This window comes from Mus pahari, chromosome 22, assembly GCF_900095145.1.
Source record: "Mus pahari chromosome 22, PAHARI_EIJ_v1.1, whole genome shotgun sequence".
Taxonomy (NCBI): Eukaryota; Metazoa; Chordata; class Mammalia; order Rodentia; family Muridae; genus Mus; species Mus pahari.
In genome coordinates, this window is record NC_034611.1 from 9,701,403 (window position 1) to 9,728,362 (window position 26,960).

A 26,960-nucleotide genomic window follows, 5' to 3' on the forward strand; every position below is an offset into this window, starting at 1 on the left:
GATAAACAATAAAGATATCTGAAAAATCTACAGGGAACATACAATTAACTATTTGCCAAAAACTCATAATATATATAACTCTACATATATAGTATATGGATGACCCACAGACCAACTAACAAATACCCCAATACTACACATGAGAGGCCCTATTTTGAGTTGTTAACTAGGATTTTCCAAGAGATTCCCAAAACATACAACCTATTGCTATTGACCTTGGTTATTCCAAGTTGTGAAAGGTAAATACATATTGCTGAAGACACCATACACTTGAGAAACAGAACCCAGAGACCTTTGAGATTGCTGTACCTAGAAATAGTTTTCATGATACCAGAAGATGCCATTCAAGCTTCCAAAGGAGAGAGTTGTGGCAGTTTGAATAGCTACCCCACCCCAGACTCACATTTGAATGCTTGGCCATAGGAATTGGCACCATTCAGGGATGTAGCTTTGATGGAGTAGGCGTGGCCTTGTTGAAGGAAGTGTGTCACTGTGGAGATGAGCTTTGGGGTCATATATGCTCAAGCTATGCCCAGTGTGAGATACCATCTCCTCCTTGCTGCTTGCAGTTCAAGATGTAATACTCTCAGCTTCCCCAGTACCATGTCTGCCTGGATGCTGTCACACTTCTCACTATGATGATAATGTGCTGGACCTCTGAATCTATAAGCTACTTACAATTAAGTGCTTTCCTGTATAAGAGTTTCCTTGAATATTGTGTCTCTTCACAGTAATGAAACCCTAATGTAGGAGGCAACAGATAGTCCTACACAGCTATGACACCTATGAACCTCATAAACAACCAGCATGATATTATGAACCGAAGAGTGTAGTAGTGTCACATATATACTGTCAGTAACCAACAGCTCTCTAATTTGTTTTAAGAATTGTGCAGGGCTGGTGAGATGGCTCAGTGGGTAAGAGCACCCGACTGCTCTTCCGAAGGTCCAGAGTTCAAATCCCAGCAACCACATAGTGGCTCACAACCATCCGTAACAAGATCTGACGCTCTCTTCTGGAGTGTCTGAAGACAGCTACAGTGTACTTACATATAATAAATAAATAAATCTTTAAAAAAAAAAAAAAAAGAATTGTGCAAAAAGAGGGAAGACCATATCTAATGCTCAGAACCTAACTAAGTACTCAATTAGTGAAATTATGGCTATTGCAGGAGAATCTACAACCACTAATTTACTTAACCAACATAATCTCTAATAACAATCTATAAACATTTGTCCTAATACCCACAGATAAGTGTAGTCTTTATCCCATATCAAGAAAACTCCTCCTGCATCAGATTCAGACCATCACAGAAAATCATGACCAATCAAAATGCAGAATTGTGGAATCCAGTCCTCATAGCTACGTTTATACAACAGTCTCACACGCAAGACACAAAGAACATTGAGAAAGAGAGGGCATAAATGTTTAAGAGCCAGAGTATCAGGAAATATACTAGGAGATTGTGCCTCCTAGTAATATCAGAAGCTACACCCATAGCATGGCTGCCCAAATGGGAGCTGACCAAGAGTGGCACCAATGGACAGTCCAAACTGAGTGGAGAAGTCTCTTCAGCACAAATAACTATAGGCAACAGAGGAAATCAGGACGGGAGGAGCAGTAGCCTCCCCTGGGAAGAGCTAACCAAATACTCAGCCCTGAATGTGAACATATGTGCTGCATTATATAAACTCAATATTTTGCTCTTAGGAATAATACATAAAATTATGCATATACATATATGTGTGTATAAAGGTATACACATATATGACTATGTATACATAGTGTATATATTATATCACATCTCATTATATATTCCTAAGAATTTCTAGAAATGTAGAAATATATTCTTAGGAGTGTGTGTGTGTGTGTGTGTGTGTGTGTGTGTGTGTGTTTGTATGTGTGTGTGTATACATATGCATACAATAATCTTTAGGTTAAAAAAAAAGAGGCCATGAATGCAGGGAGAAGTTTCTAATGTTAGAATTAAATAATAATGCCAAAAACTAAAAAAAATATGAAATATTATCTTTCCCACTGGAATTGCATTCAAAAAAATTGTAGCATGTGTGATAGTTCCAGTAATTGCAATGCAATATTTTGAAACTGATTCTGTAAGTTTAATTGTTTAATGGTGATTTTAAAAAAACAAGATTCTTTGGAGGAGTAACAGAATTTTCCCCATGTAACAGCAACAATGAAGTCTTAAGATTAAAAGGAGTACAATTCCCGGTGGCATTTACTAGTTAATTAAAATCTTTATTGACTGTCATTTTTAAATGGCAATTCTTTATTGCTTTCCAGAGGAGTGTTCTTCATGTTAGTTTCTCTAAATTACACAAAGCAGAAAGATTAAAACATTTACAACTTCAGATTCACTAGACATTTAAAGGAACCACATACAACTTCTCATTACATAGAAAATTAAAAGTCTGTGGATACAATGGATACAAAAGACTCAACCTCCATAATTATTTTAATTATTAGAAAGTATTAAAAACATTAATGTGCCTTTTTATCATTTGGTCTTATATCATCTGAACAAAAATAAGGAAAATAAAAAACTGTAAATAAAAATGCTCGCAACTAATTCTCCCATCTCTATTCATAAAAATTAGTATAAAATATCAACTACAATCTATTACAGTAGATTTTCATGCACAAGAATAAAATACAAAACATATATTTGTGACAAGGGATAGAATCTACTCAAATGAATGGTTTCTCTGGCATTGCCTCCAAAGTGAGTTATTTCCTTCCCAAATTAAGTGTGCACATGAGACTAATACAGCATCTAATGGTTTTGTCCTCCTACTAATTATCTTACACATATGCTTCTTGCTTGAATGCTTTGCTTACCAATTGCTATATAACCAAGATATGGTCATTTACAAAGGCCATTGATGTAAATTCTCAGGCTGATTTCTTACAAAAATAATAACACTCAGCAGATTTTTGTTTTGGATTGTTTTGACATTCTATCTTAGTAAGGCATCCCCAGATACATCTGCTATTTCAAATTGAGCCAGGTTTTTTTTTCCTCATTGCAATGGTCTTAACAAAAGTTGTGATAGATTTGAAATACTGAATAATAAACTTTGAGTTAATCAATAATGCATCAGTATAACATAAAAGAAGAAAATAAAAGAACTTCTTGAACTCATTTAAATAAGATCAAGTCTAGATTTGAATTCTCTACTCCATGTTTACTGTATTGCATCCACTGTCCTTCTCAAGAGACTGAATCTGTGCCTGTCTGAAGGCTGTCTTATGAATCTATCCCTGTGTGCCTGTTTCTGCCACTGTGTGTGACTGTTGGGTGTCTGTGTGTGTGTGTGTGTGTGTGTGTGTGTGTGTGTGTGTGTGTAGCAAAGGTCTTTCACTCTGTATTTACTAAACAACACAGATAAGGGGGGATAAGAAATGAAAGATAGTTTTTAAACCCTTTAACAGAATTTCACAAGGAATTAAGTCACTTACTCCAACTCACCCAAACAGACCCAGATAACAAACAGAATTAGTAAAGTATTGCTTATCAGTCAATACCAAAATTGTGTGTGTAATTATGCACATTTGTGGTGGTTATTCACTTCATAAGATTTCAGCCTCAATTTTTCCTGTTTCAAGAAAATGATTTATAGGTATAACTTTGGGTAAGGATAAGGAAAGGAAAAGTACATATTTTAAGATTATAGTTATGTATTATCTTAGATTCCAAAAGCTAATATTATGGGAAATCTAAGGCAAGTAAGTTTGATTGATTGAGCATGTAGTTCTCTTAATGGTAAGTTAAACAAACAGGTTGGGTACACAATAGGATAGCAATCTTAAATCATAAGTGACATAAAAGTGTACTATTAACTGGCTGTTAGATCCACTAAAAGTTCCATTATCTTCGAATGTAAGAGATAGTTTCATAATATTGCATTACCATAGTAATCTTTATTATTGTTACAAGTGTCAATTTTTTTCTTAATGCCTCTACCACTGTTTGCTTAAGAATATCCCATGTGTAAAGGGTTTGCTCCTCACCCAATGGGAAATTTTTGGACATTTAACAAGTAGAACCTAATGGGAATTCCTACTTCATTGTGTGATATGACTTTGGGGATCAGTGAGAAATTTCCTCTTTCCATCTCTATTTTGCTCCCCAGCCTCCATGCAGTAACAGCATTTGTTGTGTTACATAGTCATGGCCAGGGTATTCTACAATACCACAGGATCAGAAGCAATGATTTCTCAATCTGTAAGCTAAAATAACTCTGCTTTATGCTGATGATATCAGGCACTTGTTATAGTATCAGAAAGACTAATCGGCCCCTCTTTCCTTGTTCAGGTTTTAAGATTGTTAATTAATTCTGTAACAAATATAGACATTAATATTTCATAGCACATGATCATTCCACATCTCACATCTAACAACACTTGTACAAGTATTGACTGAAACCTCAATGTTTTCCCATTAAAGGAAGTGTAAAAGGATTACCATATGCAATAACTATCCATCCCTGTATCTAATAGCTAGCTACATGCTCATTTAGGTATATTCATATTGAAATATATTTATTATATGTCTAATATATTTCTATTAACATTATATAATTATATCTTTTAATATAGTATATATTAAATATTAGCATGATAAAGCTTTGTTAGATATTGCTGCTTCTCAACTGAGAGTGTGGCTAGATAGCAGAGCACTTACCTAGATAGTTCACTGCAAAACGAAATTAACATAAATAAAGTAATTGCTTTCTCTCAAAGTGGAACAAACACTGCAGTTCTTCAGAATGCACTCAAACCACCAGCCAGCTACCCACCTTCTCCCAGCCAGTCCCATAGCCTAGGATAGTAATTGTATCATTATCCAAATCTTGTAAGAAGATTATTACAGAAATAATGATCCCTGTCAAGTAATGAATGCAATGATTACATTCAGAATGCAACAGTCCCCAACAAGTTATGAACAACTCTTACCAAAAGACAGTCAAATTTAACTCTCCAAACTCACATTCCAGTCTCAAATTTACTATCAACATTTACAATATGAATCTGGCTCTCAACATGTAAGCTTCTTAAAGACAACTCAGACAGACTGAAGTTATTTTTCAGTACAGTGGAGAAAACACAAAAGAACAGACACTTCAAGCCAGAGACGGTTTCCATAGATACTGAGAGTCGTGCACAAGTTCAAGACCTGAAGTAAACATGCATCAAACACTAACAAAAGCCTGTCAATCTCCCCTTTCTAAGAACTGTTGACTACTATGAACGTCTAGCCTTTGAGGGGCTGCCTGCAAGTTTGTTTTGCATGTCTTTCCGGTAGCTGATGCGTTTTTCAGCCTTAGTCCCTGACTCTCCTGAATCAGAGCATCACCCTGCCTCACCTGATTTCCAGATTCTCCTTTGCACTGCTTTATACCGGTTAAAAAGAATTATTTTTTTTTTAAATCAAGGCATCATGGTGCATGCCTGTAATGTCTGCACGAAGTTGGCTAAGGCAAATTACAGATTCCATGACAGTTTGCACAGCAAGATACTCTTAAAAGGAAAGAAATGAGGTTGGCACTCCCTAATTTACTAGTGGAGCTGCTACTGTAGAATATGAGTATTCCGGACACTTCTACCTTCCTATCCACTCCACATTCAGAGCTTGTCAAGTTAGACACTCACTGCTGCACACAGAACAGGCTATACGCATCTTACCTGAAGCGTCAGATCGCAACATTTGCAGAGCAAAGATCCAAGTTGGTGCCATATAACCTTCCAATTTAGCCTCCCTACTTGCACTTGCAAATGAAAGATAATGATAACTCCTAAAGTAGGTTTGGGGGCTTCTTTTGCTAGTTTTTCTAGTTGCTGCCCAAGGTATATTTTACTTATAACTCAGTCCTTGAAAGAGTTATATTCCAAAAGTGTCTTCTTTTACTTGTTATAGAATATACTGAATTTTCTATTAAGAATTCTTCGATTTTATGGAAGACAAGCTGGACATGGTGATACATATCTATAGTTTCAGCACTTGGGAGTGGAATGCAAGAGGATCCGGAGATCCAGGCCAGCCTCAGCTACTTAGCAAACTTGAGACCAGTCTGAGCTATGTGAGACCCAATGCCAAAACAAACAAACAAACAAAAAACAAATAAAAATAGAAACAAAAAATCAAAATGAAACAAAATTATCCATTCCTTGCCTGGACTAAACTTCCATTTCAGTGGTATCTCCAAATCCTAGCTCTCATATGAGTCTAAGAGATTGAATCCATCCATCATTGAAAGCAAAGCATAATTTTAAACAAATTACCACTTATAAAGTGGGGGCAGGGAGGCAATACTGTTTTCACATTACAGATAAAGGTACACATTCTGTATTTATGTGCATAGATTCTTACTGGCATACAGCCTGTATAATGAAGCCATTCTATTGTCCCATAAACACACTAGAAAACATCAAATGGCCTCACAGGCCAAGACTGTGAGCAACGGAAGACCATGACTATTACAGTCTGATGTGAGGTAGCAGTCCCACAGTACTGGAAGGAACCACCATCTGACTCAAACGGCTCAGTAAAAAATTAAATGCAGTAACAAGTCTAATGGAGATGGACTATGATAACACTGGGCAGTGATCTTGGGGCCATCTGCACAAACAGCACACTCTGACCCAAAGAAGATAGGTGGTGTAGGGGGTAGAGAAATCCATGACTGAATGAAGTCCGCAGTGAATAAGTATTGTTGACATAGGTACAGGCATAGCGAGGTTCTAAGTGCCCATGGGGGTGACAAAGTCTTCCCTGGGTGAGGTTCACAGGGATGGCAAAGCTTTCTCAAGTGTAAATGAGTAACCAAGGTGGCAAAAACTAGAAACTGCAGCTTCCTGATGTTTACCTATAGATGTGTCCCTTAGAGACTACTAACACCTCACACTGTGCTATCTATCATGTTGCAGTTATTTTACAGTTTAAGTCCTTTATAAAGAGAAGCTGGGGCAGAAACTCAAAGAATAAACATGGAGTGCTGCATCCTCCTTTGCTCTTTATGGCTCATTCATCTTGGTTGGTGTACAACTCAGACCTACCTTCTCGTCTCACTGCCTGTCTTGGCAAGGCTGCCTTGGCCAGAGCATCTGCCCTCGCCCCTCCCTGACTCTTCCTCCTGTCCTTTGCAATCATCTCACCACATTGCAGTCGAATGTTGTTGACCACTAAAACCAATGTGTAGTTCAGGACTAATCCAAAGAACAGAAAGATGGCTCCCTCTTGTCTATTCCTCCTGGTATCTGGGGTCTTGCATAAGGAGACAGACACAGAGGCTGCCAAACCATGACCTCAAGTGTCTGGATTGATATAGGACACTATAGTACGTACCACAGCAAGGATTCATGTTGACTGCCTGCGGTGTCACCTGTGGCTTCTCTCTCTGGTTGATGCAGTCATGGTGCATCATGGTTCATGGAGAGATGCTTATCTCCAACACTTAAGAGGACCAAAAATGTCAGCCAACATGTTTCCAAGACACCAGGAAAGAGACACCAGCAGAGTCCTGCCATGTGTTCTCAACAAGTGTGCACAAAGCACCTTCCTTGTCTCTGTGCCTCTTCCATGTTCATATGCCTTTCAACAGCTTTGTTTCTCATTTGTAGAAGACCAGAAATTCAGAGCTTAACTCTGTGCCACACCTTCACTCTTACTACAGTTCCAGGCTCACAGTGGTCAAATGTTTAATCAAGTATATGTAGAGTAATTGTCCACATTAGAATCTTGATGGATTATTCAAATAATTTTTGAATAAGTTGTCTCTCACAATATTGGCAGATGCTCCTGTATCTCCCTATAGTGTATTTCTTGATGCTATATGAACTTTCTGACGAGGAAACACTTGCTGATGGATGCTAAATAGGACAAAGAGTTCTATTCCATTAGGCACAACTTTCATCCAAAATCTTTCAGACATGCTACATATTATTGAGTTAGGCTTACCTAACAACAACCTTCAGAGGCAATGTGACCTTATGTGGGAACATTTCCTTGTAGGAAGAAAATTCACTTTAATGGTTTGTGAATGTCCTGAATATGTCAGGCAATTGCATTTCCTCTGTACTCTATTTAATAAGCTGGACAAATGAGATTTTAATATTAATAAAGCATATTGACTTATTAGAAGAGCAGAGAACTCCTGGGTGCACAGAGACTGATGCTTGAGGCATGAGACTAATGGACAAATATGTATGCTATTTTAAAACAGGAGTTTAAAATGCATACCTGTAATCTTGTACTCAAGAAGCTGACACAGCAAGATCTTAAGTTAAAGGCCAGCCTTCTCTGGCCTATATACATACATGATGGGAGGTACCATATTGTATAATTATAGGGGTGATGGCTCTATTTCTATTTCTGTAACAAAATGTGTAAGAAAATCAAACTATACAAAAGTAGCATTGCAGGATGTGGTGGGAAAAGCCTTTAATACCAGCACTCAAACGGCATGTAGGCAAATCTCTGGGAGTTCAAGATCATCCAAAGTTTATCTTGTCCCAAAACAATTTTTCTTTACTTAAATAATTTATCAAAGTGGGCACTGTGGACTTTGACTTTTAGTTTCAGAGATACAGTCTATGATTTTATGGTCCCAGGTTTTTGCCTATGATGCCATAGTATATCATGGCTTAGACATACTGCAGAGACGAGTAGCCCACTGAAGTTTGTGGTTCAGCAACCTACTTCTTCCTAATAAACTCCACCCACTAAAGGCTCTTACATCTACTGACAGCACTAGCAGTAGTGACCAGTCTTTGGAGGACATTTAAAAAACAAATTATAGCAACAATGTAAACAAAGCTTCTTGAATAAAAGTGTCAGCGAGTTTCTTAAATGACTATAGTTTAGTTAAAGGTGAGCTGGGGTCCGACTCCAATTTCTTTTACCAAAAGATGAGTTCCTAAGTGAGCAATTGGTGCTCAGAACTGGCTGGCTCCAGGTAGCTCCGAACATCACCAACACCAAGGAGTAATGTGCCTTATTATGCACCCTGTGATGTATGCACAGCCAGTACTCCTGGAAATTGCAGAAAATCTCTTTAGGTTGCTGAATCCAATAACACTTAATGCCTTTTCTAATAGAAAGTGAAGTGTTTTAGAATAGTTGTCCTGAGGCAATGAACAGAGAATGGAAGTTGAATAACTTACCATGGCTGTGTGATTTTGTTTAGCCTCCTAGAGTGTTCAAAACAAACTATTAAAACTATTATATGGAATCAATAGCCAAAACACAAAACAGATATTCTGAATTGCTCATCTATTGCACTAGCTAAAATACACAGAAATGGCCTTAGTGTTTTAGATATGAGATAAATACAAGAACAACTAACAGAAATCCACTAGAGAAATGTGATACATATCTGAATGTAGGGGGGAAAAGTCTATGAGGGAAGGAGAAATTCCACAGGTTGTAAAAGTTCTGAGCCAAAGTGGTTTAATTAGCCAGAAAATCATGTCTGTGAAACAGTCTATTTTATGGAGGCTAGAATCAGTTTCTTGGGGAGGCACTGGAAACATGGAATACAAACATTTTAAACAAACAATGTAGAAGCTTTCTTTGTGTAATTTAGACATTAGATTCTTTTTATTATTTTATTGTATTTAGTTACATGTATTTGTGCCTGCCTGTTTATCTGCATGTATACCTTGTACATGCAGGTGCCTGTGGAGGCCAGAAGACAGCCATAGATCTCTTCTGGAACTGGAGTTACAAGCAGCTCATGAGCTGTCCAGCACACGTGCTAGGAGAGGAACACTGGTTCTCATCACAAACAGCAAGAGCTTTTAACTCTGGCCACCTCAGGCTCAAGGCTAGATACTTGAGATCTCAAAGTAGTAACACGGCACTCCATCTCTCCTAGAAGATGCAAGGATTATGTTGGAATATTTTCTGGTTTTCAATAGAATAGTTTGAAATACATGTAAATTAGTAGGTACTTGTTCTAAAAAAATAGTGATGAAATAATGTGCTGAGAACCCTCTGCTCAATAGCTCTTGGCTCAGTAAACTGTGAGGGCTTATGAGACCAAATCTTTTGTTTTTTATCTTGTTTTTGTTTCCAAAACAGGGTTTCTTTGTGTAACTCTGGCTGTTCTGGAACTTACTCTGTAGTTGGAATATTTGGGTCTTGCTGTCATAGGATACCTGGGTGATACCATATTACCCTGATGTTATCAATTATGTTCTTTTTTTTCTTTTTTAGATATTTTCTTCATCTACATTTCAAATGCTACCCCAAAAGTCCCCTATACCCTCCCCCTGCCCTGCTCTCCAACCCACAAACTCCCACTTCCTGGCCTTGGGATTCCCCTGTACTGGGACATATGATCTTCACAAGACCAAGGGCCTCTGCTCCTATTGATGGCCGATAGGCCATCCTCTGCTACATATGCAGCTAGAGACACAAGCTCTGGGGGTACTGATTAGTTCATATTGTTGTTCCTCCTATAGGGTTGCAGACCCCATTCAGCTCCTTGGCTACTTATTCTAGCTCCTTCATTAGGGGCCCTGTGTTCCTGATATAGCTCTCTCTTGAGAGACAATGCCAGTGCCTGGCAAATACAGAAGTGGATGCTCACAGTCATCTACTGGATAATTATGTTCTTATACTGGTATAAGAATGGTGTAAGGCTGGCCTCAAATGCTGAGATATGCCTCTTTCTGTGCCCCTGACCCTGACCCTGCCTAAGTTCGAAGTGCCGGAATTAAAGGTGTGTTCCACTACTGTGAAACCATATCTTTAAGATTTATGTAAAATGTGGCCACTGTTAGGAATAATTCTACAATCTCTATGAGTTTTGTTATGTGTTAGGAATTTATTAGATCTAACATTTTCTTTGACTGGTGTATCAGTGTTTCCTATCATACCTTCAACACCTGAGGCTCTTCCATAGCTTACATTACGTTAGTAATGTTTGCATCTGTACTTCCTGTTGGCTTACCTAGATTTTCCCAATTCAGAATTCCCTAAATTTGTCTTTTCTTTATTGCTTCTATTTCCATCTTTAGGTCTTGAACAGTTTCCTCCACCTGATCGTTTTATCTTGACTTTCTTGTTATTTCTTATGGAATTTATTGATTTCTTCTAAATTTTGGAATGCCTTTTCCTTAGGTTTTTTTTTTTCATTTCCTGTTTAAGGATCTCCATCATCTTCATAAAATTGGTTTCAAAATTATTTTCTTGTGTTTCAGTTACACTGCAGTATTCGGGTCTTGCTGTCATTGGATAGGTGATGGTGCCATATTTCCCTGCTATTATTGACTGTGTTCTTTCCCTGGTATTTTGACATCTGGGTTTAGGTTGATAATAAGTCTAGATGATAACTTCTGGGCTTGTATTTGTTGGCTGCGTGTTTTGTTCTTTGGTCTACGTTTCCTCTTTGGTCTTATGGTCTTTGTGGCCAGGTCTTTGTGCCTAGCATGACCTCTGATGCAGTAGGGTTTCTCTGACCATGTTGGGGCTAGACTTCTGGTGACTAGCTTAGCCTTTGGTATAGCAGGAAGGATCTCCGTTCTTCTGACTGGTGTGACCTGCACCTGAGTAGCAGAAGTCTGCCTGAATTGAGAGCCAGCCCTGGCTGTGGTGATGAGGAAGGTTAAAGTGGGACAGGGTTTGATGGAATGGGTCTTTGAGAACCAAATCTATCGAGTGGATCAGCTTAGGTGGCAGGTGGGTCACTCATCTGTTCTTCTGACTGGTGTGGCCTATAACTTGTTTCTGTAAATTCATAACCACATCATCATAATACACCCAAGCTATGATCTCATTTGCAGATTGCATATACTTATCTCAAGATTGTTCAAAATACCTTGTTTAAAAAAGTCATAGTAGTACAGTGGGTTGTAAGGTGTAGGATGACAAGCACAAGGAGGAGGGTAAAGTACAATGGGGAAGAACTTGCATGAGGGAGTACTGGGAGGAGAGAAAAGGCTGACATGGGCTATTAAAGTGAATAAATACATAAATAAATTTAATTTAAAAAAATTGCAGTAGTAAACTAATCCAAGGGCCTATGACTGTTGTAAACACTAAGTAGAAAATGGGACAGTAGGCAATCTGCATGAACTGCTGATTTATCTGCACCCTCCATCTCTTTACATATTTTGCTGTCAGGCTGCTAGTGTAAGCTCTCTTCAATTTCTTTTTAGAGGCACTTAGAGCTATGAATTTTCCTCTTACCACTGCTTTCGTTGTGTCCCATAATATGATATGTCTTCACTTTCATTAAATTCTCAAAAGGTTTTAATTTCTTTCTTTATTTCTTCCTTGACCAAGTTATCATTGAATAGAGCATTGTTCAGTTTCCCTGTGTACGTGTGCTTTCTGTTGCTTTTGTTGATATTTAAGACCAGCCTTAGTCCATGGTGATATGCTAGGGTGCATGGGATTATTTCAATCTTCTTATATCTGTTGAGACCTGTTTTGTGACCAATTATATATTCAGTTTTGGAGAAGGTACCATGAGGTACTGAGAAGAAGGTATATTCTTTTGCTTTAGGATGAAATGTTCTATGAATATCTTAGATCCACTTGGTTCATAACTTGTGTTTGTTTCACTGTGTCTCTATTTAGTTTCTGTTTCCATGATCTGTACATTGCTTAGAATGGGGTGTTGAAGTCTCCCACTATTATTGTGTGGGGTATGATGTGTGCTGTAGTAAAGTTTCTTTTATTAACGTAGGTGTCCTTGCATTTGGAACACTGATGTTCAGAACTGAAAGTTCATCTTGGTAGATTTTTCCTTTGACCAGTATGAAGTGTCCTTCATCTCTTTTGATAACTTTTGGTTGAGAGTTGATTTTATTTGATATTAGAATGGCTACTCTAGCTTATTTCTTGGGACTATTTGTTTGGAAAATTGTTTTCCAACCTTTTACTCTGAGGTAGTGGCTGTCTTTGTCACTGACATGTGTTTCCTGTATGCAACAAAATGCTAGATCCTGTTTATGTATCCAGTCTGTTCCTCTATGTCTTTTTATTGGGGAATTGAGTCCATTGATGTTAAGGGATATTAAAGAAAAGTGATTGTTATTTCCTGCACTTTTTGTTGTTAGAGGTGGAATTATGTTTCTGTGGCTCTCTTCTTGCATTTCTTGAAAGATTACATTCTGGCTTTTTCTAGGGTGTAGTTTCCCTCCTTGTGTTGGTGGTTTCCATCTATTATCCTTTAGAGGGCTGGATTGATGGGAAGATATTGTGTAAATTTTGGTTTGTCATGGAATATCTTGGTTTCTCTATCTATGGTAACTGAGATTTTTGCTGGGTATCATAGCCTGGGCTAGCATTTGTGGTCTCTTAGTGTCTGTATAACATCTGCCCAGGATATTCTAGTTTTCATAGTCTCTGGTGGAAAGTCTGGTATAATTCTGATAAGTCTGCCTTTATATGTTACTTGACCCTTCTCCCTTACTGCTTTAATTTAATATTCTTTCTTTATTTAGTGCATTTGGTGTTTTGATTACTATGTGACAGGAGTAATTTTTTTTTCTGGTCCAGTCTATTTGGAGTTCTGGAGGCTTCTTGTATGTTCATGGGCATCTCTTTCAGTAGGTTAGGGAAGTTTTCTTCTATAATTTTGTTGAAGATATTTACTGACCCTTTAAGTTGGAAATCTTCCTTCTTCTCTATACCCATTATCCTTAGGTTTGGTCTTATCATTGTGTCCTGGATTTCCTGGATGTTTTGGGTTCAGAGCTTTTTGCTCTTTCATTTTCCTTGATTGTTGTGTCAATGTTTTTCTATGGTATCTTCTGTGCATGAGATTCTGGCTTCTATCTCTTTCATTCTGTTGGTGATGCTTGTATCTATTACTCCTGATCTCTTTCGTAGGTTTTCTAACTCCAGGGTTGTCTTTCTTTCTTTCTTTCCTTTGTGGTTTCTTTATTGATTTTATTTCCATTTTTAGATCTTGGATAGTTTTGTTCATTCCCTTCACCTGTTTGATTGTTTTTCTGTAATTCTTTAAGGGGCTTCTGTGTTTCTTTTTTAAGGGCTTCTAGCTGTTTTCCTGTGTTCTCCTGTATTTCTTTAAGGGAGTTATTTATTCCCTACTTAAAGTCCTCTATCACCATCTTGAGAAGTGATTTGAGATCTGAATCTTGCATTTCTGGTGTGTTGGGGTATCCAGGACTTGCTATAGTGGGAGAATTGGATTCTGATAATGCCAAGTAACCTTGGTTTCTGTTGCTTATTTTCTTACTCTTGCCTCCCGCCATCTGATTATCTCTAGTGCTACCTGCCCTCACTATATCTGACTGGAGCCTGTCCTTCCTATGATCCTGGTTGTGTTAGAACTCCTCAGAGTTCAGCTGTTGCTGTGATCCTGTGATTCTGGGATCCTGGGATCCCGGGATCCTGGGATCCTGGGTGTGTTGGAGCTCCTGGAAGTCAAGCTGCCTCTGGGACCATGAGATCTTCATATGACCAAGCTCCTGACATCCTGGGATCCTGGAATCCTGTGCTCCTGGGCATTTTAGAATGCTGGGAGTGGAGCTTTTTCTGGGTGTTGTGAGACTGGCTGTGGAGTTTGTACCTAAGGTTTGCTCAGGGCACCGGATCAGTCTGGAAGGCACCTGTGCCACTGGTTGGGTGCCTGGGTGCCACTGGTCCCACTGGTCCCACTTACTCCTGGTATTGGGGCAGATATTGTATCATCCTAACCTCTGGTACTATGATCCTTGGCATGTTGGAGTGCCTGGGAGTGGATTTTCCTCTTGGAGATATATATTTTTATATCAGCATTTGTGTACATGTCACAACTTCATCCTAGGGCTCAGTCCTCAGCAATAAACTTCTCCTCCTTTTTTCTTTGAGTTCTTTGAAGTGAAACTTGCACTCTCCTACATCCACTTCTGCCAGAGTTTATCATCCTCCTCTCTTTTGAACAGAGTACTCTTTTCTAATACACCTCTTGTGCTTTTTTTTTTTTTTTTTTTTTTTTTTTTGGTATCAGCTATCTTTCTAGCCCCGATCACGGTCACATGTTGCACAGTTGCAAGAGAGCAGGTTTGGATTTACCTGGTACATAACTTATACAGCTCTCAGTAACAGAACTGCCTCTGTCTTGATGTTTCCTTGACAGAGGACTTTGCCAGAGTTCTTTCCTACACAATCTTTTCTTTTCTTATTAGAGAAGCTTCCTATGGGAAATTTCACTATTTGTTTTGAATTACTTAATGTATACTTTTCCCTCCAAGTGACCTCCACAAGTGTACCTCTTGCCCATACATTCTTCTTGAGTTTTTCATATTTCTGAGTCCTTATTCTCTCTATCAGGATGCTCAGGGAGAAGTTCTACAAATTCAATATATTCTTCAATTTTTGTCCTCCTCTACTCTTAGTTAATTTTACCATCTACATTACAGTTGTCAAACCAAGGTAAATCCTGGTATTCTCCAGAGAAAACCAAATTCACTATTTTGGGCCAAATTTAAAGCAAGCTTTATTAAATAGTAAACACTGACCAAGAGATGAACGTTGGTCAGGACCATTCTCTGGAATATCCCACGTGAGAATGGTCTCAAGTCACATATTGAATAACTATTTTTTTTAGCATTTTTTTTAATTAGATATTTTCTTCATTTACATTTCAAATGCTATCCTAAAAGTCGCCTATACCCTCCCCTCGCCCTGCTCCCCTACCCACCCATTCCCTCTTCTTGGCCCTGGCATTCCCCTGTACTGGGGCATATAAAGTTTGCAAGACCAAGGGGCCTCTCTTCCCAATGATGGCCAACTAGGCCATCTTATGCTACATATGCAACTAGAGACATGAGCTCTGGGGGTACCTGTTAGTTAATATTTTTGTTCCACCTATAGGGTTGCAGATTCCTTCAGCTCCTTGGGTACTTTCTTTAGCTCCTCCATTGGGGGCCCTGTGTTCCATCCAATAGATGACTGTGAGCATTCACTTCTGTATTTGCCAGGCACAGGCATAGCTTCACAAGAGACAGCTATATCAGGGTCCTGTCAGCAAAATCTTGCTTGCATATGCAATAGTGTCTGTGTTTGGTGGCTGATTATGGGATGGATCCCCAGTTGAGGCAGTCTCTGGATGGTCCATCCTTTGGTCTCAGCTCCAAACTTTGTCTCTGTAACTCCTTCCATGGATATTTTGCTCCCTATTCTAAGGAGGAATGAAGTATCCATGCATTGGTCTTCCTTCTTCTTGATTTTCTTGTGTTTTGCAAATTATATCTTGGGTAGTCTAAGTTTCTGGGCTAATATCTACTTATCAGTGAGTGCATATCATTGCAGAACATTTTAGGGACAAACCTACTTGCCACTATACTTTTCTATGAGGCTGTGTTATTTTCCAAGCATTACAGTTCTCAGAATTCCAGGAAGTTACCTGGTTTTTGGGCAGGTGAGGCATATATTTTAATTTTGAGCATTATAGCAGGACATCTCTTCTTCCTTCTTACTACACAAATGCAAAACAAAACTGTTGAATTGTAATAAGGAAACAAACTGAAGCTACTTGGAGTAAAACTTCCATTTTGAATAGGTGTCAAATATAGTTTAAGTTCCCAAGATCTTCCTGAATAACTGACATCCTGCTTAGCAAAGAGAAACATGTACATAGGTAACTAACATTCTCGTTGCCAAGTTGAGGCATGATCACTAGGGAAATCACCCCAAGACAGTTAAATAAACCAACCGGTGAGAAAAGGATAAGTGTAGCGCATAGGGAAAAGTTCCTAAGAAAGTTGCCTACCCCTGAATCCTGATTGATTTAAAAATAGAACTGTAACTTGGTTGGTGTTGGTCTGGTGCTGCATTGATTCAAATGCTAAGTTCCCTAGCCCTAGATCTGGTTGTCCCAAGATAAGTAAATTCTCACACCAGCTTTTGTTGTGCAAACCTTCTTCCTAAATTACTTGGTCAATAAAAGGCTAGATCCTTTGATTGGGCAATAGAAACAGCAAGGTGGGGCTTCCTGGGAGAGAGAAAGATATGCTAGGAAGAAGTAAGAGGAAGGCCTTTTCTCTCCAGTAGACAGGAGAATAGATGGAAGTGACTAGAGGCCTGGAAGGAATATCTAGCCATATGGCTGGATGGAGCTAGGTGGTCAGGTTAACTTAGGTCAGCTAATTGGGAGTTTGCCTAGTTAGCTTTGAAGTATTAGAAGGTCTCTGTGTGGTTACTTGGCTGTTTAAGGAATAACGATCACCATATTAATTTCCAGCATTAAATATATACAGATCATTATTTTAAATCTTTCTATATAACTTAGCACAGATATTTGTGATTTTCAGGCTTAAAAGGGCTATAACAGTCTGGCTCAAGGTTAGAGTTCAGCTCCCAAGTTGGTTGTGTATCCATATATATATATATATATATATATATATATATATATATATATATATATTCATATTCATATATGAATATGAATGAGAAAGAGAGAAAGGAGAGATTGGGGCACAAACACAAACAGTCATTATTTTCAGGAAAATCATTGGAAATAAGTAGAGATAATCATTTAAATTAAATAAATCAAACTAAAATGAACCTAGATTTAAAAAGCAACAAAAGACATGGAAATAGAAGGGGGCTATTTGAGAAGAGAAAGGAGACAAGTAGTGGGAGCAGAGATGGGAGAAGGTGCTTGGGAGTATATTGCTGTGATAAAACACCATGACCAAGTAACTTATAGAAGGAAGGGTTTGTGTGTGGCTTACTGTCCCAGAGGGATAAAAGTCTGTCACTGTCACGGCAGGGAAGGAAGCATGACAACAAGTAGGCATAGCAATTAGAGCTGGAATTTGAGAGCTAAGAGCTTGCTGTTCCAATCACAAACAGGAAACAGAAAATGAAATGGGGATAACAGAATTTTAAACCTCACAGACCTCTCCTAGCAATGCACTTTCTCCATCAAATTCACACATCCTAAATATCTTAGAATGGCTTTCCCACCTCGAGATCAAATATTCAAATGCTTTAGAATATGGGGAAGGATCTTGTTCAAAACACCCTAGAGAATAAATATTACCAAATTGCATCAAAATTGTGTATTGAAAATTTTATAAGAAAAACATTTCGTATAATTGATTTTCAAAGAGAAAGAGGAGGAGAGGAAGATTAAATGTTTAAGATTTCATAGTGAACTTTTTCTACTACTGAAGATGGAACTCATGTAATTATGAAAGGAAAAATATTGGCTCAGGATCCCCAAGTCTAAGTTCTCTGGCCAAGTTCTCAGCACAAAGGAAATTGATTTACCCTAGAGAGACATGGGACAAAGATAAGGGACAAAGACAGGAGATAGAAGAGGGAGAAGATGAAGGGGACAAAGGAGAGGTGAGAAAATGAACAAGGGAGAGTTGAAAGGGATATTTGTCCCAAAATGGGACAAAGAACTGCCTCTCGATAAAGAGGAGACAGGTGTGGCACATTGGAAAATGTCAGTTTATAGAGGTACAAGGGGAAAACCCCATGTTAGAATGATGTGTTTAATTGGGCATGCTAATTAGGTGAGACAAAGGGTGCTCTTTATTACTAGACTTTAATACTTTGATAGCAGAGCCCTAGTAGATCGCTTCAGGAGGAGGAATTAGTCAAATAAGAAAATAGACTTTGGTGGCTAGCTTTAGGGATGTATTCTGTTTTGAGCAAGACAGAGAAAATTAGGGAGCAAGGCAAGACCTGCCAGATCTATACTCACCATTCTCAAGCTGGCCAGAGCCCCTTGAGCTGGTCAGATCCTGCTTTGGTACTATATCCCTGGTTCATGGTAAGTCTTTACTTAGAATATGTGTGTTTTACCTCTGATTATTTTTTGAGATTTTTTTAAATCATTTTGGAAGATCATTTAAAAAGAAGAAGAAATTATAATAATGTTATTAACAACTGTATTTACTAGGTTTTAATCATGTCCAGAACTAAAATTATCTTTACACTGTTCTCACATTATGGTGACAGTACATGTATATTTTTATGTGGCTTAACACAAACTATCGAAGATTGGTTTTCTCATCTTTAGTTCTGTTTTTTAAAGACTTATTTTCATGTGTACATTGTGTGTTTGTAAATATATTATATGGATACCCATCGGGGCCAGAAGAGAGTGTTAGATCATCTGGAGCTAGAGTTACACGTAGTTGTAAGCTTCCAAATGCTCTTGTTCACTGATCCATCTCTCCAGCCCCCTCAGCTTCCATACTTAATGATTCTACTCACACCAAACTATAATCCTGTCAAAAACCTTAAGTGGCCCAAGAGCATGGAAGCATTTTTTGACTAGCTTTCCAGTTATGTATGTGGTTCCACTAAGCCAAGATTCTGGGTTATCCCTTTCAGTATTTCAAAACTTACTTGACATCTATATTTTGACATTAATATTTTGCAGAAAAACATCATAGGATCATCTATTCTGGGTTCAGATGTGACAGGGCATGACAGATGGTGCCAGCTGACTCTTTGCAAGACCCAACTCTCCTCAACCACTGTTCTCTATGCTTCCAACCATCTCCCGTGGTCTACACTGCAGACTAGTGCTTCTTCCTTACTCAATGCACACCCACATCCCTCAAGTACCAGCCTTGTTCAAGTAGGTAGTTATTAAGATTGCAACTTGTATGGTGTAGACATGGTAACAACAGCTGAAAACTCAGAGTTCTTACCACAGCTAGACAACTTCATGCATGTTAAAATGCAGTAATTCATTTTGTTTTCAAAAGAGTCAATAGGATGACTGTTATGAAAACACACATTCTACATAAAACCAAAACTTGGGAGGTTGTCCAAGGCAACACCCATGTGGTATGCAGTGAGACCTGATTCACTGGCAGGCATCTGACTCAAAGCCTGGGAACTCTGGCTAAGCTCTGATTTTGTACATAGAGGAAAGATCCTCCCAATGAAACCCACATGCCTTCTCAGAGTTGATAGAAGTGTGTGTATAGTGGACGCCAATCTCCCCTTCAAACACACAAGAAGACAAGTTTGGGTCACAACTGAACCTTAGGAAGCATTTTATTGAGCTTCATGGTGACGGTGACAAGTGCTCTTTCTCTGGGGTGTTGTTGCTCTCTTTCAGAAAACTGTCACTACAAAAGCACAAGGAACCATGAGCCATAGAACTCTGTCTGTACAGCCATTAGCAATCCTGTCAGGATTGTCCTATCCTTTTCAATAGTAAGGCACATTTGTTATTTCCATGCATACGAGAAGTGCTTCATAACCATGAAAATCTACGGACTGTATTCCATTTTAAAGGCAACTTGAGCACTAATTAGCAAGTAATGTCCTCCTTTTATTATTTTATTATTATTACAACAGAAAGGCTTAGTGGTCTTTATAAACATTTATATCTCTAAATTCAAGAGAGAGGACTATTTTGCTTTGACTGAGAGTAAGTTGGAAACACTGAAGGCAAGCTTTCTATAAGCAAGGCCAGGAAATGCCTCACCTGGCATGGTGTTTCAGCACTTCTTTTATTGTGGCTCAAGGTTTGAAAACTGTAATATCAGACTTGGCCTTCTAGTTATTTAATTATCTAACAGACATGTAATTTAAGTATCAGTTAAATTATACAGGGCTATTTTTGCCATATTAAAGATGAAAAGGGCAATCTTAACTAACTTGTTTGACTCTTTTTCTTAGTTAGGGTTTTACTGCTGTGATCAGACACCATCACCAAGGCAACTCTTGCAAGGACAACATTTAATTGGTTCTGGCTTACAGGTTCAGAGATTCAGTTCATTATCATCAAGGCAGGACCATGGCAGCATCCAGGGAGGCATGGTATAGGAGGAGTTGAGAGTTCTACATCTTATTCCAGTGGCAATCAGGAAAAGACTGGCTTCCACGCAGCTAAGACGAGTATTAAAGCCCATGCCCACAGTGACACACCTGCTCCAACAAGGCCACACTTTCCAATAATGCCATTCCCTGGGCCAAGCTTATACAAACCATCACACTCTTGTATTACACTTCATCTGCATCCTTCGAATATCTTCCAGATGTTGTGTAGTCTAGAAAGGCTTTTAAGAACCTAGAAGTCTACTAGGCTATTCATTGATCTGCTGAAAACAAGGATATATCATTCCTAGGAGGTACAACTCACACATTGTCAGCTGGTACCATATTCTCAAGTTAAAATTATTCCTTCCAAACAACATAGATACATTCTGACCCAACTGAGGGACCCAAGAATTTTGGAACAGACAATTAAAATGAATAAGTCAAAAAACAATTGTAGAAGTGTTACTGAGGGAAAACAAAAAGATAGGAATTTACAGTGGTAAATTCTGGAAAATGCTAGAGAAGAAGACTATATCTAGAACAAATATAGTTATGTCAAGTCACATTTTCGAGATTGACAGAGTCAAATTACGAAGGTATATTTTGCAAGTAAAAAGTCTCATTCAAGTAAGCAACAAGGGAATGAGCATCAGCAATGCTGAATTAGGAGGAAAGCCTTGGTGCTAAAAGGGAGCAAAGGAACATACATAGAAAGTACTGGGATCCCTGGCTAACTTACAAAGCTATGTATGGTATGCTGGGGTATGTGATGAATGTGGTCCAGTGTCTAGTGTAGTGGTCCTCAACCTATGGGTGGTGGCCCCTTTTGAGGATTGAATGACACTTTCACAGGTGTTGAATGTAAGACATCCTATATAACAGCTATTTACATTATGATATATAACAATAGCAAAATTACAGTTCTGAAGTAGCAACAAAAATAATTTTATAGTTGGGGGTAACCACTAAATGAAGAATGGAACTAAAGGACTGCGGCATAAGGAAAGTTGAGAACCGCTGGTCTAGTGCTCGCAGCAATCAGTCTCTTAAATGCAAAGGCACCATCAAGGACAGAACAGCAGTGGCAAGCACCAGGGGAACACCGGAAAGCAAGTGGTTCCACTCAGTAGTTTGGGTTCCACACTTCCATCAGATGCTAGGCAGGAAAGCCAAGCTACAGCTCTTAGGATGGCTAGAACTGGGCTGAGCAAAGCTTGGGAACAGGAAATCTGCCCCCAGAGAAAAAGCACCCTGGGGCCAAGGGGCTAAAAGGGAGAGTGCAGTATAGGGCTGTGGACACGGAAGCTCGGGAGACACTAGACTCCCAGAACAAGAAGTCCTCCTCAGGCAGAGAAATACAAATCAAAAGTTATCCCAAGTTACTTCTGCTACACTTCTGATGCAAGGCTCAGCCTCATAGACTGTAGCTGTCCCTTTGAAGCTCAATTGATTATTTATTGAATCAATATAGAAGTTTTCTTCTTTGTGTGTGGTAACATTACCAAATCCCAAAGAGCCAACAGTTACAACTAGTTGACCTAGATGCACGTTTCCTCCTTATGTCAAATCATGTTATAAAAAACCATGTTATAAAAAAAAGTTATAAAAAACCATGTTATAAAAACCATGTTATAAAAACCATGTTATAAAAACCATGTTATAAAAACCATGTTATAAAAACCATGTTATAAAAACCATGTTATAAAAACCATGTTATAAAAACCATGTTATAAAAACCATGTTATAAAAACCATGTTAGCCGAAGAAGTCACCTAGTGCCCTGCCAGCCAGGTTGGCCATAGAGACACAGAGAACCCTGCCACCATGTCACAGGTGTGGGTGGAGGGAGGAAGGCATCCATAAACCTTCCCACTCACCATGGCACAGAAACTTGCTGTAAACCCTAAATGGCCTCTTAAGGCTAAGAGTCTTGAACAGAAGAAGTCACCTAGTGCCCTGCCAGCCGTGTGGCCACCTACAGCAGGAGCCACTACAATATACAAATGAGTGGTTGAAAATGGTGGCACACACCTTTAATCCCAGCACTCAGGAGGCAGAGGCAGGCGGATTTCTGAGTTTGAGGCCAGCCTGGTCTACAAAGTGAGTTCCAGGGCTATACAGAGAAACCCTGTCTCGAAAAACCAAAAAAAAAAAAAAAAAAGAAGAAGAAGAAAAAAAAACCATGTCATAAAAACCATGTTGTAGCTGCTATGAGGAAGTCAGTGACCAGGAAGGCATCACAGTACCCAGGGCTATAATGATAGCAGCAGAGGTAAAAAGGGAAGTCAGGGACATCCAGAAACCTGCTGGCTACCATGTCATAAGGCTTGGGCAGAAAAAGACACCCACTGAACTGACCTCCACCAAGCACCTCAGGTTGGCCATAGAGACACAGAGAACCCTGCCACCATGTCACGGGTGTGGGTGGAGGGAGGAAGGCATCCATAAACCTTCCCACTCACCATGGCACAGAAACTTGCTGTAAACCCTAAATGGCCTCTTAAGGCCAAGAGTCTTGAATAGAAGAAGTCACCTAGTGCCCTGCCAGCCATGTGGCCACCTACAGCAGGAGCCACTACAATATACAAATGAGTGGTTGAAAGATAGAAGAGAAAGAGAAGCCAAAACAGTTTGAGCATTGTGAAGAGAGATGGAACTGCAAATGTGAGGGAAAAGAGCAATAGCCTGAGGCCATCATGAAGATTCTGTTGCCATGGAGGGCCATGTCTGAGTCTGTGACCATTCAGGTTCAGGGGTCCATGTAAATGTTCATGGTTTATATTGACACTAGAGACCACGGAGACATCACTGGCTGGGGCAGCTTCCTGGGACCAAGTAGATGTCCAGGGACAGTGCAGAATTAGCCCCTCCCATCACTGATAGTGTTTTGGAGAACTAGCCTCTTCTCTCAACTGCAGCAGCAGTCAGGAAAGCAGGTCCTGCACCTCATCTGGGCAGCACAGTAGAAGTGACCCTGATAGAGGGGGTGCACGTGAACCAGCCAGGTGGGTGTAAGCATGCAGGCTGGCCCTACCACTGGTCTGCAGTGAGGTGTAGTAGGTGTGGGGCTGATGCCTTCCCCACACCCCCACACCCTCACACCCCTCACCTCTTGCCACTTGCTGTAGTCAGGAAAACTGGCCTCAAGGACATGAGAAAGAAGAGCTGTCCCTGTCCCTCACTGGCCAAATAGTAGGACCCACACCTTGCCTGGGCAGCACATAGAAGCTGGCCCTGATGACATAGGTGACCCTGCCCCAGTAGTGTGACAACTAGGAGAGCAGAGCTGGCTCAGTCCCACACAGGCTGCAGCCCTTGGAAGACTGGGCCCCATTCCTTGACTGAATAGCACAGTGCAGCTAGCTCTGGAAGTATAAGGTGCTGGTGAGCTGGTTCAGAGGTCTTGAGAGCCTAAAAGCTGATGTCCTGCAGATGGTTGCATTGTGTGGCCTAGCTGCAGCAGAGCTAGAGAGCTCTCAATGGGAATGAGGATAAGAGAGTGCTGGTCCACTGATCAGATCAGCCCAGATCCAGGGTTTAGGTTGGCCCACCTCAAAATCTATAGCATCTGTGAACTGTTGGGGCTCATGAAAGGGCCAGATTCAAAGCTGCAGGATCTCCATGACACAGAACAACAAAATGATAGTTGGGAGGAGTTTCTGTGAGGATCCCAATGTAGATGGTGTCATAGAAGTTAGAGTCCTCAAGCCAATAAACCCAATGGTTTATTGCAATGAACATTTACAAGTAAGGATGTGTGGACAGAGGGATGTCTTATAGGACACACTGTGTTACCATTCAGCTTCCATAATGAGATGTGTTCTATCTTTTGATTTATTTTGTTTGTGTGTGTGTGTGTGTGTGTGTGTGTGAGAGAGAGAGAGAGAGAGAGAGAGAGAAAGAGAGAGAGAGAGAGAGAGAGAGTGTTTGGGGTTGCGGGGTGAGGGAGAGGTTGCAATGGTCTAACGCAGATATGAGGAGGTAGGTAGGGAGATGAGTATAACTGGGGTTCATAATGGGAAACTCACAAAGAATCAATAAAAAAAATATTTTTTGATTCTTCTTCTATTCTAATCCAGAAAGCCACATATTTCAGTCATTCATGTCTGCGTCAAACTGGCTGCTGTTTGCTTCTTCATTATTTATCTATCATCAATAGTAGTCTCTTTAAAGCCATGATCTTCATTTCTTGCTTATAGGGGAACTACCTGGTAGCATGTGTGTGAGTCTGTGAGCAAAGACCCTGGACGACCTGTCTTCCAGCAGTGACCAGCAGGCTACATGGAGTCACTAACAAAGCGGCTTTTCTGCAGATGCAAAGGACAACAGTTGACCCTGAAAAAAATATGCCCTGCAGATGAACACTGTATCACTGTATACTGGAATTTATTTTTAACTTTTTAAAAACATCTTTAAGGACTAAAGCTTTCTGTTTATGGTCCTTCTAAATATATTATATAATATATATATATATATATATATATATATATATATATATATATTAAATATTTAAATATGTTTTACATATATATGCAAAAGGAAAAATGGAATACTCAATCTCAAGTGAGCAGACTGGGAAACCTACCTAAAGACTGCAGTGCTAATTTTGTCAAGAGGCAAAATAAATTCATCCTCCTCTGCAGTAAATTTTCAGGCTCTTTATAGTAGGCAAATGCTGCCCTCTTTTGGCAAAATGTTCACACTGACATGTGTTTGAGGATTTTTGTCAGCATCACTCAAGCTAGAGTTATTTGGGACAAGCATCCTCAGTTGAGAAAATTAGTTCATCAGATTGCCTGTAAGCAAGACTGTGAAGTATTTTCCCCATTTATCACTGATGTGGGAGGGCTCAACCCACTCTCATCCCTCAGCATGTGGCCATGGTTCTATAAGAAAGCAGGATAGTCTCTGTAAGTGTAGGCCATGCCAGCTAGAAAAACTGGTAGGCAACCTGTCCACAGACCAAGGTGTTCACTTACTTGGTGACCCCTACAGACACACTATCTCTAACACCCCCTCCCTTCCTCATCACAGTGACCCAGGTCCCGACTTGTGAACAGACTCCCCTTTTCCACCAAAGGCCATGCCAACAGCAGAAGGCTGGCCCCCAACTCAGGTGAAGAGTGCCTACTAAACCACAGGCATAACAGGCCAGGAGGCCAAAGAGGAAACAGGAACTAAGGAAAACAACAACCGTCCCTCAAAAAAAAATTCAGAAATTGGCATCTATAGTCACTCCAAACCCAGATGCCTAGACATCCAACATAGGAACAAAATCAACAACCCCAGGGCAATATGTCGCCACAAGAGCCAACCTATCCTACTACAGCAAGCCATGAATATTCCAACAGAGATGAAGTACAAGACAAAGACCTCAAAACCAACTTTACAAAGCTGATATTGTTCCTAAATAAAGGATTGAATAAATTCCTTGAAATTTTTGGGCAAAATACAAACAAAAAAAATGGAAGAAATGAATATTACCCTTAAAGAAAACCAAGAAAAAACACACCGTTGAAAGAAATGAGTTAAACTGGTTAAGATCTGAAACTGGAAAAAAATCTGAAGGAATTCTGGAAATGGAAAATCTAGAAAGGTTAATAGGAAGTATAAATGCAACCATCACTAATAGAATACAAGAAATGGAAGAAAGAATCTCAGCTATTGAAGATTCAATAAAAGAAATGGATATATGGTCAAAGAAAATATCAAATCTAAAAGTTTCCTGACGGAAATTGGAAATATCAACACTATAAAAAGACCAAACCTAAGAATAACATAAAAAAAAAAGGGGGGGAGGAAAAGAATCTCAGCTCAATGGCCCAGAAAATGTTTTCAACAAGATCATAGAAGAAAATTTTCTTAACCTAAAGGAGAGGCCTTTGTACAAGAAGCATAAAGTACAACAAGAAGATTCACCCAGAAAAGAAAGTACCCTCACCACATAATAATCAAAACGCTTCATATTAAGAACTAGAGAATATTAAGAACTACAAAGAGAAAAGAGCAAGTAATGTATAAAAGTAAACCTATTAGAATTATAGCAGAATTCTTAATGATGGCTTTAACGCCAGAAGGTCCTGGACAGATACCCTACAGATGCTAAGAGACCACAGATCCCAGCCCAGACTACTATATCCAACAAAATATTTAATCACCGCAGATGGAGAAAACAAGAAAT